This window comes from Phyllopteryx taeniolatus, chromosome 3 (genome assembly GCF_024500385.1).
Source record: "Phyllopteryx taeniolatus isolate TA_2022b chromosome 3, UOR_Ptae_1.2, whole genome shotgun sequence".
NCBI lineage: Eukaryota > Metazoa > Chordata > Actinopteri > Syngnathiformes > Syngnathidae > Phyllopteryx > Phyllopteryx taeniolatus.
Window position 1 is genome coordinate 15,670,870 of NC_084504.1, and position 14,820 is coordinate 15,685,689.

The following is a 14,820-nucleotide window of genomic DNA, read 5'->3' on the forward strand; positions in this document are numbered from 1 at the left end:
GTGTTTTGATATGTAAAATATTAACTCACCTAATTACAGAAACACAAGCACATAACTTTCAAGGCTTTCTTTGAGGAAGAATTTTGCGAACCAACAACTTAACAACTTTCTCATCTTGAGGAGCAATGTTATGCAGGTTAATTCTAGGGGTGTCCCGAGCCGATCTTTGAGATCGGAAATCATTCGATCTCAGCCGATCTCAGCAAAAAAACGAGTATTCGATCGGATCTGACTTGATTGAAAATCCCAGAGTTTCCCACTTTTATACAAGCACTCCATTCCATGCGCCACTCCAGCACTTTTATCCAGCTGCGCCCGGACAGTATGCAGAGCCCACGTGATCACAGCAGCAGGTTGCTAAAGTGCCACCATACTAGCAAGCAGTAAGAGTGAATGTTGTTTGCTTAAAGTGATTCATTGACACTCCAGTTAAAGTTCACTGTAAAACTAAAAACACATAGCAAAAGAATTACACTTATTAAATGTTCAAATACACCACAGACATTTCTTCATTCATTTTTGTTCACAAAAATCACTATCTCCAAGCTAACGCACCATGAATGAAAAACACCATTGACGAGCTAACAAAGATTAGCATCAAGCTCGCAGCACTCATATCTCTCAAAATAATGAATATTGGTACAAAAAACGCTATATAAACACATACAAACACAATATAACAATACTCAGACATATATTCTTCAAACTCTGTGAAAACTAGTTTTATTAACAATATTCGATCGTGACTTCTTCTACTTTCTTTGTTACTACGTGTGTATCATATTGCGTGAACCTCACTGCCCCTCAGAGGTCAAGACGTGCACAGCAGTTACTTTAAGTAACCCATTCGTTAATAATAAATGGGTAAGTTTTTCTCTCTCATACTGTTGGGGATTGTTGTTCTCTATTTGAGTAATATCACTTGATCAAGCCTTTTCTAACATTACATACTACAAAATAAGTAAAGTACGTATGATTATAACTGAAATGGGATGGTGCCGATATCAGTATCGGCCAAAATTCAAGGCTGCAATATCGGTTACAGATCGGAAGTGAAAAAGTTGGATCGAGACATCCCTACTTAATTCCACAGGGACCTGAAGCAAGGGAGGGATATATCAGGGCTTTTGTGGGGTGCAAGATGGGCAGAGACCACCTGCCAGGCCTTTGGGCCGTGTAATAACCAGGATAAACCCCTTCTTTGCTTTAGGTCTCTGTGATTAATCCATGTGAAAAGAAACAAATAAAAGCTTCAATTTGCACAAATATTTGTTTTTATTTACCAATACCATTTTTTGCCGTAGAGAACAAGCAACTAATTAAAAATCTGAAGTGCAATGTACACTAACAGTGTACTGTCAACTGCATAATTAGGACATCTGGGTCTGGTTAACTCATAACAGTTTTCAATGAAGTGGGACATACGTGTGAATTTATTAGACAGACTAGTGTCCAAGGTTATCGCAGGTACCAACACTTGCGACAGTAAGACTAGTGATTAGAAGTATGAAATTAAAATTCAGCATTACGAAGATCTTACAGTATCTTTAATTCTACATAAATAAAAGTACATCACGACAACTATACACATCAGCAATTGACCCAAACTGGATTTAAAAAAAAAAAAAAAAAAAAAAAAAAAAAAAAAAAAAACATCCACCCACCAAGTCCTCCTCCCGTTCATTTCCAGCGGACCTTTGTCCAATTTTTTTTTTCATTCCCACTATCCACACCGACCGACTGGCACTGATGACCTGCCATCGGAAGGCCCCCGCCAGCCGGCCTCGTGCCGGTGTTCAGGCGGACGGCTCCTCTGGCCCGCAGTGTCGCCTCCGACACTGCCTCCTCCCTGGCCAGCCACCCCACTCCTGCATGAGATCAGCTCAGTCACCCTCCCGGCTTTGGCTTGGCCACGAAGGTGACGAGTAAACTCAAACTTCAGACACAAACTGATATATGTGGTGCACATCTTGTATAAAGTTTCATACTGCTGAGATCTAACTGAAAAGTGACATGATATTGAAATCGTGGCCATTGTTCTTCAAATGATTTGATGAGGACACACATGTACATCACGCTTATTTTAAAAGATGTGCTACAAACCCCACATAAGTGTTCCAAGAAAGCACAGAGACCATGTTTAGAAAGCTGTCATAGATGCCTAATTAGTTTGCCCTTACATTCCTCAACATCCTGTGCCCCCCAGCTCAAACCAGCATTGTTCCCAAGGGAGAAATGCATGAAATAGCTTTGCTCCAAACAGAAAGGAAGTCTTTTTACAAGGGGGCTGTTAAGAAGATAAGGTTTATAGTCTACATTATTGCAGAAATAGGAAAGCCCTGTTCCCTCCAGGTGGCCTTGGACAAAGGCACATGATAGAAATCATTCAGTTTGTTGCCAGGAGATTGTGCTCTAATGGGCACTGGTTGTAAATGTTTCAGCAAAAAGGTTTATTGATTGAATTTTGGTTAAATAGCAAGGTTCAGATCTCTTCTAAAAGGTCCCTCACTTGAACATACACTAGCTGCGGTGGTACCAATTTAGAGGTGTGCCCAATGAGCCTTTACACGTTGGCCGCTTGTGGATAATGGAGTAGGAGGTTTGATTGAGCAGTGCGCTTTCAGTGGATCTTAGTGATATTCTTGTCGGGGGCTCTTCACTCTAGGGTGCAGGTCACCCAGGGTCTTCAGATGTCCGTCTCGGCATAGACGATCAGAAGGAGAAAGCCATGGGCTTAGGAACACTGTAAAGAACCATAAAACCCTGCTTAGTAAACAGAACACTCCAATCTCCCGCTATTATACACTAGTTGATTAAAGCTTGTTCCTGTCTAACTCCCTCTGGCCATCTCTATGAGTGTATGTGCCGTGTATGAAAGTGTGCCTGTTTATGTACGCAATGGTGCTCAGAAATGTACAGATGTACTCATAAAGACCTTCTCCTGGTCCTTTGTGTGCTGTCCTTTATTATTATACTTTAGTTGTATGGCAAGTGACCTTATCCCATCAATAATTAAAATGCAGTGGTAGGGAGAGAGAGTGGAGCGCGAGCTACAAGAAAAGACAGACTGCATTCACTTGGCCAAGAATATGCTACAGTGTTTGTGTGTGACTTTTGGTAGTATGTAGTAAGTATGTCATAAAACCAGTTAATTTCTTGACATTTTCTTTTTATTATGTTTGTATGTACAACCCCAATTCCAATTAAGTTTGGATGTTGTGTTAAACATAAATAAAAACAGAATAGAATGATTTGAAAATTATGTTCGACCTATATTTAACTGAATACACTAAAAAGACAAGATATTTAATGTTCAAACTGATCAACTTTATTGTTTTTCGCAAATAATTATTAACTTAGAATTTTATGGCTGCAACACATTCCAAAAAAGCTGGGACAGGCTCATGTTTACCACTGTGTTACATCGCCTTTTCTTTTAACAAGATTCAATAAACATTTGGGAACTGAGGACACTAATTGTTGAAGCTTTGTAGGTGGAATTCTTTCCCATTCTTGCTGGATGTACAGCTTCAGCTGTTCAACTGTCCGGGGTCTCCGTTGTCATAGTTTACGCTTCATAATGCGCCACACATTTTCAATGGGAGACAGGTCTGGACTGCAGGCAGGCCAGTCTAGTACACACTCTCTTTTACTATGAAGCCACGCTGTTGTAACACATGCAGAATGTGGTTTGGCATTGTCTTGCTGAAATAAGCAGGGGCGTCCACGAAAAAGACGTTGCTTGGATGGTAGCATATGTTTCTCCAAAACCTGTATGTACCTTTCAGCTTTAATGGTGCCTTCGCAGATGTGTAAGATACCTATCCCATTGGCACTAACACAGCCCCATACCATCACAGATGCTGGCTTTTGAACTTTGTGTCCATAAAAGTCCGGATGGTTCTTTTCCTCTTTGGCCCGGAGGACACAACATCCACAATTACTAAAAACAATTTGAAATGTGGACTTGTCGGACCACAGAACACTTTTCAACTTTGCATCAATCCATCTTAAATGAGCTCGGGCCCAGAGAAGCCGGCAGCGTTTCTGGGTGTTGTTGATAAATGGCTTTTGCTTTGCATAGTAGAGTTTTAAGTTGCACTTACGGATGTAGTGCCGAACTTTATTTATTGACACTGGTTTTCTGAAGTGTTCCTGAGCCCATCTGGTGATATCCTTTACAAATTGATGTCGGTTTTTGATGCAGTGCCGCCTGAGGGATCGAAGGTCAGAAAGAGAGCAGCATGGCAGCAATGTTAACTTTAAGAGGAATATGACACACAAGTCTGTGGAATCTAGAACATGCTCCTTTTGGTACAGTAATCTTTTTTTTGTCAGGCCGTTCATCTATGGCAACAGATTTGGAACTCTGAAGCACACTAATTCCTCACGGCTTATGAAAGCAACCCGCCTTGACTCGACTATGAGTACATCAACAATGTCACCATCAAAGCAAAGCAAAGCAAAGCAAATCTATTTATATTTCATACACAAGGTAATTCAATGTGCTTTACATGATTAAACGCATTTAAAAGCAAAGAAAACAACTTATAAACATTTAAAACAAAGAAAAAAATAAAATAAAATGAACCAAAAATACAATTAAAACAGCATACAATGCAAGAAATATCATTTAAAAGTGGAAATGCGCTAGAAAGCATGGGGAAAAAAGAAGTTTTTAACCTGGTCTTAAAAACATGCACACTTGGGGCTGACATCACTTCTGTTGGCAACTTATTCCATTTGCGTGCAGCATAATAGCTAAATGCTGCTTCACCATGTTTGCTTTGGACTCTGTGCTCCACTATTTGACCTGAGTCTGTCGATCTCAGAACCCTACTGAGTTTATATTCCATTAGCATTTCATTCATGTATTCAGGACCTAAACTGTTTAGAGATTTATAGACCAGTAGCAGAACTTTAAAATTTTGTCTAAAGCTGACTGGAAGCAAGTGTAAAGACTTTAGAATTGGATTTATATGCTTTGACCTCTTTGTTCTGGTCAGAACCCGAGCTGCAGCATTCTGAATGAGCTGCAGCTATTTAATGCTCTTTTTAGGGAGTCCAGTAAGAAAAGTCAAGTCTACTTGAGATAAAAGCATGGATGAGCTTCTCCTGGTCTGCTTGACACATGCAAGCCTTCACTCTGGATATGTTCTTCAGATGATAGAAGGCAGTTTTAGTAATTGATTTGGCTTAATGGCAGCTACTTTAAGAGCTTTAGGAAACTCGCCTGACTGAAGTGAGCAATTGATTATTTGCTGCAAATCAGCGAGCACAGACTTCACAATATCTTTGAAAAAGTCAGATGGTATTGAGTCAAGACAGCTCGTTGATGGTTTCAGCTGCTGAAGCGTTTTCTCTAGTTTTTTTTTTTTGGTCAACAGTATCAAATTCAGACATGGTAATGCAGTTTTCCTGGGTGGCTTCAGATGTAATATCATTTGATCATTTTGCTGATTTGTGCTAATATTTAATCTGATGGATTGTATTTTGTCATTAAAATAACAAGCAAATTCATTGCATTTATCTGCTGTTAGGAGTTCTGGAGCTATCTGATTCAGGGGTTTTGTGAGCTTGTCAACCACAGCAAACAGTGTGCGAGTATTGTTGAAGTTCTTACTGATGATTTCAGAAAAGTGTTACTGTCTAGCCCTGACTAACACTTGGTTAAAATTACAAATACTTTGTCTGTAGAAGTCATAGTCAATTTGGAGTTTAGTATTTCTCCACTTACATTCTGCTTTCCTACACTTTGATTTAGAGGTCTTTACCATCATTGTGCTCCTCCACGGTGTTCTAGGTTGCCTCAAGATTGTCTTAGTTTTTCAAGCACCCCAGTGTGGTAAGTTTGGATAACATTTAAAAATATCCAACATTTCTTTTTTAGATATATATTTATTGACAAAAACTGTACTGGGCGTTTTAGGCCATGAAAAAAAGTTCAAAATAATGATTTTGTACAGTACAGTAATATGGGTGCATATGGGCACATACAAGAAAAAATGCTTCAATTTAACTGATGATTGGCTGTAACGGACATATACTTTAAATGAAAAAGAGCAACCAGACCACACAAAGTATTTAGATGAGTGTGTGTGCTTTTTAAAATTCAAATATATGAATGTCAGTGTTGCTGACTGTAATCACCAGTGTTTGCAGTGTGTGGTATAGTTTTCACACTCAACTTTTGCATCAACTACAAAATACCATTCATGTTTGACACTTGCTTCTTTTCTACTCTCTTTCACTGCCTTTTCCCAACATTCAGGCATCCATTTTCTGAGCTGCTTATCCTCACAAGGTCACGGGAGTGCTGGAGGCTATCCCAGGTATCTTCGGGCAGGAGGCGGTGTACACCCTGAACTGGTTGCCAGCCAATCGCAGGGCACATATATAAACAAACAACCATTCACACTCACATTCACACCTACGGGCAATTTAGAGTCTACAATGAACCTACCATGCATGTTTTTGGGATGTGGGAGGAAACCGTAGTGCCCGGAGAAAACCCACGTAGGCACGGGGAGAACATGCAAACTCCACATAGGTGGCCCGGGATTTGAACCCCGGTCCTCAGAACTGTGAGGCAGACGTTCTAACCAGTCGTTCACCGTGCCGCCCTTTTCCCAACATGTGAGAGGTTTAAAAGCGGAACATATTTTCCCAGACAGATAATTTCAGGGTGCAGGAATTGTCAAATGTTCATCAGGTTTCCTTTCGTAATAGAAGAAAGGTGGGTGGGGACAAAACATTTGTTGAACTTGACCTGACATTAATGTTTTATGAATATGACCCCAAAAGCGGTAATGATGAATGTAATTTAGGTGTTTCTGGTTAAACTGCGACTAAGCAACTCCATCATACACAACTGCTGATGAGGCCTCTTTTAAAATCCCTGTAAAGTGAAAATAAATGTCTCCTAAATTTTGAATAAGGTTTAAAAATTGTGAAAAATCAAAGCCCTGCCTCCGGTCTCAATGGCTGTAGGTATGTGTGCCAAATGTGTGAAACCACTCCCCGACGTGCTCATCCGTGGCATCACCTTGGGAAATTAAATAACCGCATCAAGCTGTTCTCTAAATTGTGTCATCCAGGGAAGATGCATTTTGGGGGTTTAGGCAGAGCTAGCTAGCTAACTACATGGTGCAGTGGTAGAAATGGGCCTAGTAATAATAACTAAGTAAGTTACTATTAGTAACTAAGTAACTAGCAAGGCTTCTCCTCACTAGGGTCGCGGGCGTGCTGGAGCCTATCCCAGCTATCATCGGGCAGGAGGCGGGGTACACCCTGAACTGGTTGTCAGCCAATCGCAGGGCACATACAAACAAACAACCATTTGCACAACATTCACACCTACGTACAATTTAGCGTTGTCAATTAACCTACCACGCATGTTTTTGGGATGTGGGAGGAAACCGGAGTGCCCGGAGAAAACCCACACAGGCACGGGGAGAACATGCAAACTCCCCATAGGCGGGGCTGGGGATTGAACCCCGGTCCTCAGAACTGTGAGGCAGACGCTCTAACCAGTCATCCGCCATGCCGACCAGCTCCAAATACTGGAGACAAATTCCTTGTGTGTTCTTTGGACATACTTGGCAAATAAAGATGATTCTGATTCTGATGAGAACGAACATGCTCTAATATTTTTAGATTGGGCTAGGGGGACTCTTATCGGACACCCAAGTGTGTCACTGGGCGCCATTTTAGCCATGCCCCCCCAAAATCTGGAAAACTGAAATAGTCAGAATCAGAATCAGAATCATCTTTATTTGCCAAGTATGTCCAAAACACACAAGGAATTTGTCTCCGGTAGTTGGAGCCGCTCTAGTACAACAGACAGTCAATTTACAGAACACTTTGGAGACATAAAGACATTGACAAAAAACAATTGTGCAAAAAGATGCAGAGTCCTCTAGCACTTAGAGCAGTTCGAATGGCTAATATCGCAATAGTCCGGTGCAATGACCATTGTGCAAAGGGCACTGAGACTTCAAGGAGTGTATGCGGTTTAAAGTGACGAGTAGTGCGATAATCTGGGACAATGGTTGTGCAAATGTTACAGATACTCCTCAATCAGTGTGCAAATGGACCAGATGCTACTCTGGCATGAGTGGCCAGTATATGCAAATAGTGCAGCACGGCGAGACAACTACAGTGAGTGCACGAGTAATACATAATTGGCCCCACAGAAATGTGACAACGAACTCAAGTCAAAAAATTGCCAGCTTGTTGTAATGGAATTATAAGTTAGCTGTTTAAGAAGTTGATTGCAAGAGGGAAGAAGCTGTTTGAATGTCTACTAGTTTTAGTTTGCATTGATCGGTAGCGCCTACCTGAGGGAAGGAGCTGGAAGAGCTGGTGACCGGGGTGGGGAGGGTCCGAGAGGATTTTGCATGCCCTTGTCTTAGTTCTGGCAGCGTGCAAGTCCTCAAGGGTGAGTAGGGGGGTACCGACAATCCTTTCAGCAGTTTTGATTGTCCGTTGCAGTCGGAGTTTGTCCTTTTTTGTAGCAGCACCAAACCAGACTGTGATGGAAGAACACAGTACTGATTCAATGACTTCTATGTAGAACTGCCTCAACAGCTCCGGTGGCAGGCCGTGCTTTCTCGATGAATAGTTTAACATTGTATCGCAACAATTCAGTACTACTTAGTTCTGTCTGCACTTTTTCAGCAATTATCTTTAAACATGTCAGAATCAGAATCAGAATTAGAATCCTCTTTATTTGCCAAGTATGTATATGTATAATGTTAGAAATTAGAAATTCATTTATCCTGTCATTTTACAGGCTCTTTAAATTATAACTGTCCTTCTCAAAGTGGACGAGTACTAGCTCATAGTTTTTGTCCAAGCAAAAACAGTATAAAAACATCCAATATGATTTTTCCAATGTTTAATTGGAGAGTTTTCTCCCTCAATGACTGTGGGAACATCCTTGTTATCAGGCACGGCCTGGCGGCTCCCGCCCCTCGCTTCCTGCTCTTTATCTAGCCCCACGCCTCTGCATGGTGGCTGACGGCGCTGATCTCTGCTCTATACCCACACTTCCTGTCCTGAGCACGCTTGCCCACTTTCTAATACACTTTCATTCTGTCATCGTGCCACTCAGTGTTATCACACTCACTTCCCTGCTTGATGGAGATTGTGCTTAACCCTTAGATATTGTTCAGGTCAAATTTGACCTGTTTTGACATTTGACCGCAATAAACATTCCCCCACCCTGAACTTTCATACCATTTTCTAGTGACCCAAATTAAGCAAAAAAAGTAATACTTTAATGTCATTCTTTTGTACAGGTGCTAAAAAGTTTGTGTACACTAAGGCTTTTCTTGGACAAATTTAACTAAAATGGGGGATTAAATGATTTTTTTTTCATGTCCTAGGTAAAATAGACATAATATTTTTTTGATGCATGTTTTTTATACAAGAATGATTGGTTTAAAATATTTTTAAAAATACACTTCACATTTCCTCTGAAACATTGATCATGTATTAATCATCCATTTATTAATGCCAGACAGGGTATTAATACATTTGATCCATCCACTGGTTCATATTTTGATATATTCATGAGACAATTATTACCATCATTTCTCATATATAATGCGCACCCATGTATAATACGCAGCCCCAAAATTGACCTAAAAATTCTGGAAAACCCTTATACCTATGTATAATACATTTGTACAATGCATGATGTTGCTTCTACCCATATGATCAAAACATGAAGTATTATCTGTATTTTGTTAGTTTTTTTCAAAGAATTATTCTGAAGTTAAGCATTTTATTTGAACATGTAATCCTTTTTTAAATTTACTTATTTTGAAATTTGTTTGATTACCCGGGAAGAATTTGTAAGATGGGTACAATTCTTTAATGAAAACATGAAGGACCAGGCAAAATACATTTAATTTTATTTTAATGGATTCAAATTAAATGGTCAAGCATTTCAGAAACACATTTATCATAAAAAAAACATAACCATAAAGAAATTAATGATGGTTGTTTTTCAGTTATCAGTCCATCCATCCATCCATCGATCCATCAATTTTCTACCGCTTATCTGAGGTCGGGTCACGGGGGCAGTAGCTTTAACAGGGACACCCAGGGAAGAGACCCAGGGGACGACCCAGGATACGCTGGAGAGACTACGTCTTTCGGCTGGCCTGGGAATGCCTCCGGATCCCCCCGGAAGAGCTGGATGAAGTGGCTGGGGAGAGGGAAGTCTGTTTTTCAGTTATCAGTCATATTATTCTGCCAGGATCTGTCAATTTATGACCAGAACTGTACATATTATGCAGTCATACGTACCCATGTCATATTGGAATGAAAGTGTAGGCTACACTTTTTTCATAACCACTAGGTGGATGTGGCATTTTGGAATGAAAGTGCACAGCTTTTTCATAACCACTAGATCCCGGCATACATTTAGAAAATGTGAAAGTTTTTTTTCCATTTGCCCCTATATCTGTGTATAATACGCACTATTGACTTTTGACAATTTTTTTTGGGGGGGGTGCGTATTATACACGAGAAATTACGGTACATGGACATTCTTGGTCCAGGTCAAAATTGACCCGGAACATACAGTACCGTGTGTGCACCGAATATGAGCAGTTTGTAAAGGATGATGTGAGGAGATTAAATCACAACTGAACCACACTGCATCCTACTGAAATCCTTTTCTATTTATCCCGTCTCATATCATGTAGTTGAAAATTCAAATATTATGTAAGTATGTGTTTAACCACCATGTCAACTTGCGTATTGTTGATTGATCATATTAACGTTTATGTACTCTGACCCATGTGGTATGAGGTGTTAAGTATGTGTATCGGCTATTATGACAAGCAAAGCTTTGTGTCTTTGTTGCTCCTTGTGTTGTTCTAGTATCACTTACATCCTGATGTGGTCATGAGACCTTGTGTTTTGCACCTTCCGGTGCCCCTTCTGATCTCTTTTGACCTTATGGTCTGGTTTAGCTGTCTGGAGACACACACAAACAACCATCAGACCACACATCAGACCATATTGTAATTCCAAATAATGTAGAGAGTTACCGAGATTTACTTTCAGATATCATCCTAAATATCACATTTGGGGCTGGCCATAACGTTAGGTACACCTGGGCAATAATGAGCTCCAAGACAAGAATTGTATAATAATTTTGCCTTTAAAATTACAATCCTCTTTTTTTTTTTTTTTCTTAACACTGTCAAGCGGTATTCATTTAATGATGTTTTTATTGTGGTTGTTATTTTCAGTGGTGTCGAACTGCGCTCCATTATGCTGAAGATTGATGTTAATGTTATTTAGATACATTTGAAGGGTCAAAATGTTAGAAACATCTCTCTGTATGATACAGAAAACCCAACTGTTATGCATATTGTTTAGGAGTCATTGAAAGACATTGATTTCTAATGATCATGAACAAAACACTGCTGATAATGAAACTTGTCTTGAGGTATATTTGTTTCTTTACCTTTATCTTGTATTGATTAAAAACTTAGATTGATTCCAGAAAATCTTGCATTATTTTAGTTGCGGTATAGAAAACATAAAGAAGTGGCATTAAGCTGTGGATCTTTCAAGCTCATTTAGACCTCCCACACCTTGGCAGAGGCAGGCTGACCTTTTAGTTTATCCCTTTGTCTCAGGGGAGAAGCAGATGCTCAAGAAAATAAATAGAGCATTCGAGGCGCCCTTTCTTCTTTCCACAAAGAGCTAGAATCAATAATAAACAAATTCCATCTTCCTCAAGCACAGAGCGTGGTTTTTTAGCCCTCGTTTCTTCCTCTTTTAGGGTCTATATACACTACAGTATGTGTGATAAACTTGGTGATGTTGTATTCACTTGTTTGTAAGTCTTTGCAGAACCCCTAAAAGAAAGATAGTAATTGTTTACTATAGGTTGTGAAAGTTAACCCCATAAATGTATGTTTTAACACAGCTCAAACTGTTACTATTCTTTTCCCCTTATATATTATAATTTTAGTTAAGCGAACCAATCACAGTGTAAAGAAGTGTTAGCTTGTCCGGTCCGGAAGATGTATGATGTTTGACAAAATCCTGGTTATTAGTATGACAAAAAAAAAAAAAAACCTTATGTATATGTCATAATATGTGGTAAAATCGTGATGGTGTTGTCGTTTTGTCGAAACACTGTTTCAGCATGTCAAGTATACTTTGACTACAGTTGAAGTACCTTATTTGCACTGGACACTCCATTAGGTACACCAACATCTAAAATCCAGCCAAAAAGAAAAGAATGGTCTTTTGTGATTGACACTGTTGGAGAGTTACAATGCGAAGAAAAGGTATGTGAACCCTTTGGAATTTCTTAAATTTCTGCATAAATTGGTCTTAAAATGTAGTGTGATATTTATCTAAATCACAAGAATAAACAAATAGAGTCTCCTTAAACTAATACCACAGAAACAATATGTTTTCATATTTCTATTGAAAATAATATGTAAACATTCACAGTACAGAAGGAAAAAGCAAGCAAACCTTGGCATTATTAACTGGTTTGACAGAAAAAAACTGAACATTTCCTGTAGTTGATTATCAGGATGAATTTTGGACCATTCCTCTTTGTAAAACCATTGCAGTTCAGGAAGATTCCTGCGATGTCTAGTATGAATAGCTTTCTTAAGGTCATGCCACAGCATGTCAGTTGGGTTGAGGTTGGGACTTTGACAAGGCCACTTCAGAACACGTATGTTCTTCTTCTTAAGACATTCTGTTGTTGATTTGCTTGTGTTTTGGATTATTGTCCTGTTGCTGCAACACTCATCCTCTTTTGAGCTTCAACTTTTTGACAGATGACCTCAGGTTCTTCTGCAAAATATCTTGATAAGTGTGAATTCATGTTTTCATTGATTATAGCAAGCTGTCCTGGCCCTGAGGGAGCGGGGCACGCCCATACCAAAATGCTTCCGCCACCATACGTCACATTTGGTGTGCTGTCATTCTTCCTCCACACACGACGTTGTGTGTTCCTCCCAAAAAAATTCACTTTGGTTTCATCTGTCCAGATTATATTTTGCCAGGTGTGCAATGGAACATCCAGGTGCTCTTTTGCTAACTTCAAACGTGCAGCAGTTTTTTTTTTTGTTTTTTTTTTTGAGAAAGCAATGGCTTCCTCCTTTGTGTTCTCCCATGAACCCCATTGTTGTTTAATGTTTTAAGTGTCGTAGATTTGTCAACAGAGATGTTGGCATGTGCCAACAATTCTTTCTTTTTCTGTAAGTCTTCAGCTGACACTCGTTTTTTGTTTTGTTTGTTTTTTAACCTTACTGAGCATCGTGTGCTCATGCAGTCATCTTTACAGGACGACCACACTGAGAGAGCAGCAACCGTGCTGAACTTTCTCCATTTCTTGACAGTTTATCTAACCATGGACTGATGAACAGCAACACTTTTAGAGATACTTTTATAACCTTGTCCATCATTATACATGATAGATAGTTTACACACATGGACTAATAAGACAAGAAAAAAAATTAACAGTAGGCAGACATCCACAAATACATCAAACAAAGAGTGTCCTCTTGCGTTACAGTCAAGCACTTAAAAAAATGGAGCCAAATAAAATGGCTTATATTTGAACAATGCTTGAGTCTTTCTTCATCTGACTTTGCAAACAAATATACAATTCTTAATTGTAGGTCTTCCAAGAGCTCTTTTGAGGCTTGGTACACATGAGACAACGCTTCTTGACAGAAGACAATTGTAACCTGCTGTATGTTTCCGAGTGGCCAGAGCAGCTTTAAGCCACACCTCCAATCTTGTCTCATTGATTGGACTCAAATTTGGCTCAGGTTGGCTCACACCGCACTCTGATTAGCTCTTGCAGAATCTTTTTCCTCCCTGTCCTGTGAATGTGAAAGTTATTTAAAAAATATGAAAATATATAATTGATACGACACAATTATGGAGGGAGACTCTTTGTTTGTTCTTGTGATTTAGATAAAGATCAGACCACATTTAAAGACCAATTAACTCTGAAATTTAAGAAATTTGAAAAGGGTTCACATACTTTTTTCCTCCCACTGTATTCATTTAACAATATATTGATTCTTGTGGTTAGAGTTTGCAGTGGTGCTAAACTGTGCTGAATCCTACTGAGAGTTGTTTCTATAGTAATGTGTTGCCCCTCTCTTTTAACTATTTAATTAGGAACAGCCCTCAACTCTAAATGAAGGCATTAAAATGGCTGCTGTCCAAATTCACGTACTGTATTAGAGTTGTAACACACTGTACTTCACAAACCTGATTTATTGCCAAACGATTTACTTTACTATCAGATGACAGACAGCAGCAGGTTCAGGAGCAGAAGATTTAAGCAGAGATGAAAGGGCTTGAAAAAACAACTCATAAATTATAGATGCAATTATTTTCGAGACATAGTTGGCTTGCAGTAGTGTATAGCATTTAGTATATGTGAGTATAGCCTTGGTGGCTTAAATCAGCCATTCCTCTTACTGGGCTTCCACAAACCAAAGACTCATCGTTTTGTATTATTAGTGGAACATCTTGCACAAACTCTGAATCACAGCTCAGTGTCGCATGCATTTCCCCTGGAGAGTCTGCAGTGGATCAGTATGACAGTCTTATGCTGCTCTAACTTTTATGAGTTACTCTGAGCATCCTTCTTCTTTGATCTCGGGTGGTCTCCGCATGAGTTATTTCCACCAATGATACATTTTACATTTATTTATTGAATCATTTAATTTATAAAATCGCTAATCTCCTTGTTGCGTTGAGGCTCGCCAGTCACTGCAATAAAAACCATGAAAGGAAAGTAGAATA

The 14,820-nt window shown here is 39.4% G+C and overlaps 1 protein-coding gene and 1 long non-coding RNA gene across 4 annotated transcripts in view; both read left to right on the top strand.

Annotated features, from left to right (window-relative positions):
* On the top strand, nt 1–11,761 carry LOC133474963 (uncharacterized). Its single transcript, XR_009787680.1, has 3 exons — nt 1–1,918; nt 6,272–6,332; nt 10,020–11,761. It is a non-coding gene; the product is annotated as an uncharacterized LOC133474963 (long non-coding RNA).
* LOC133474960 (DNA repair protein XRCC4-like) overlaps nt 1–14,820 on the top strand; it is a 36,847-nt gene that overhangs the window by 5,986 nt on the left and 16,041 nt on the right. The gene's annotated exons all lie outside the window — the stretch shown is intronic.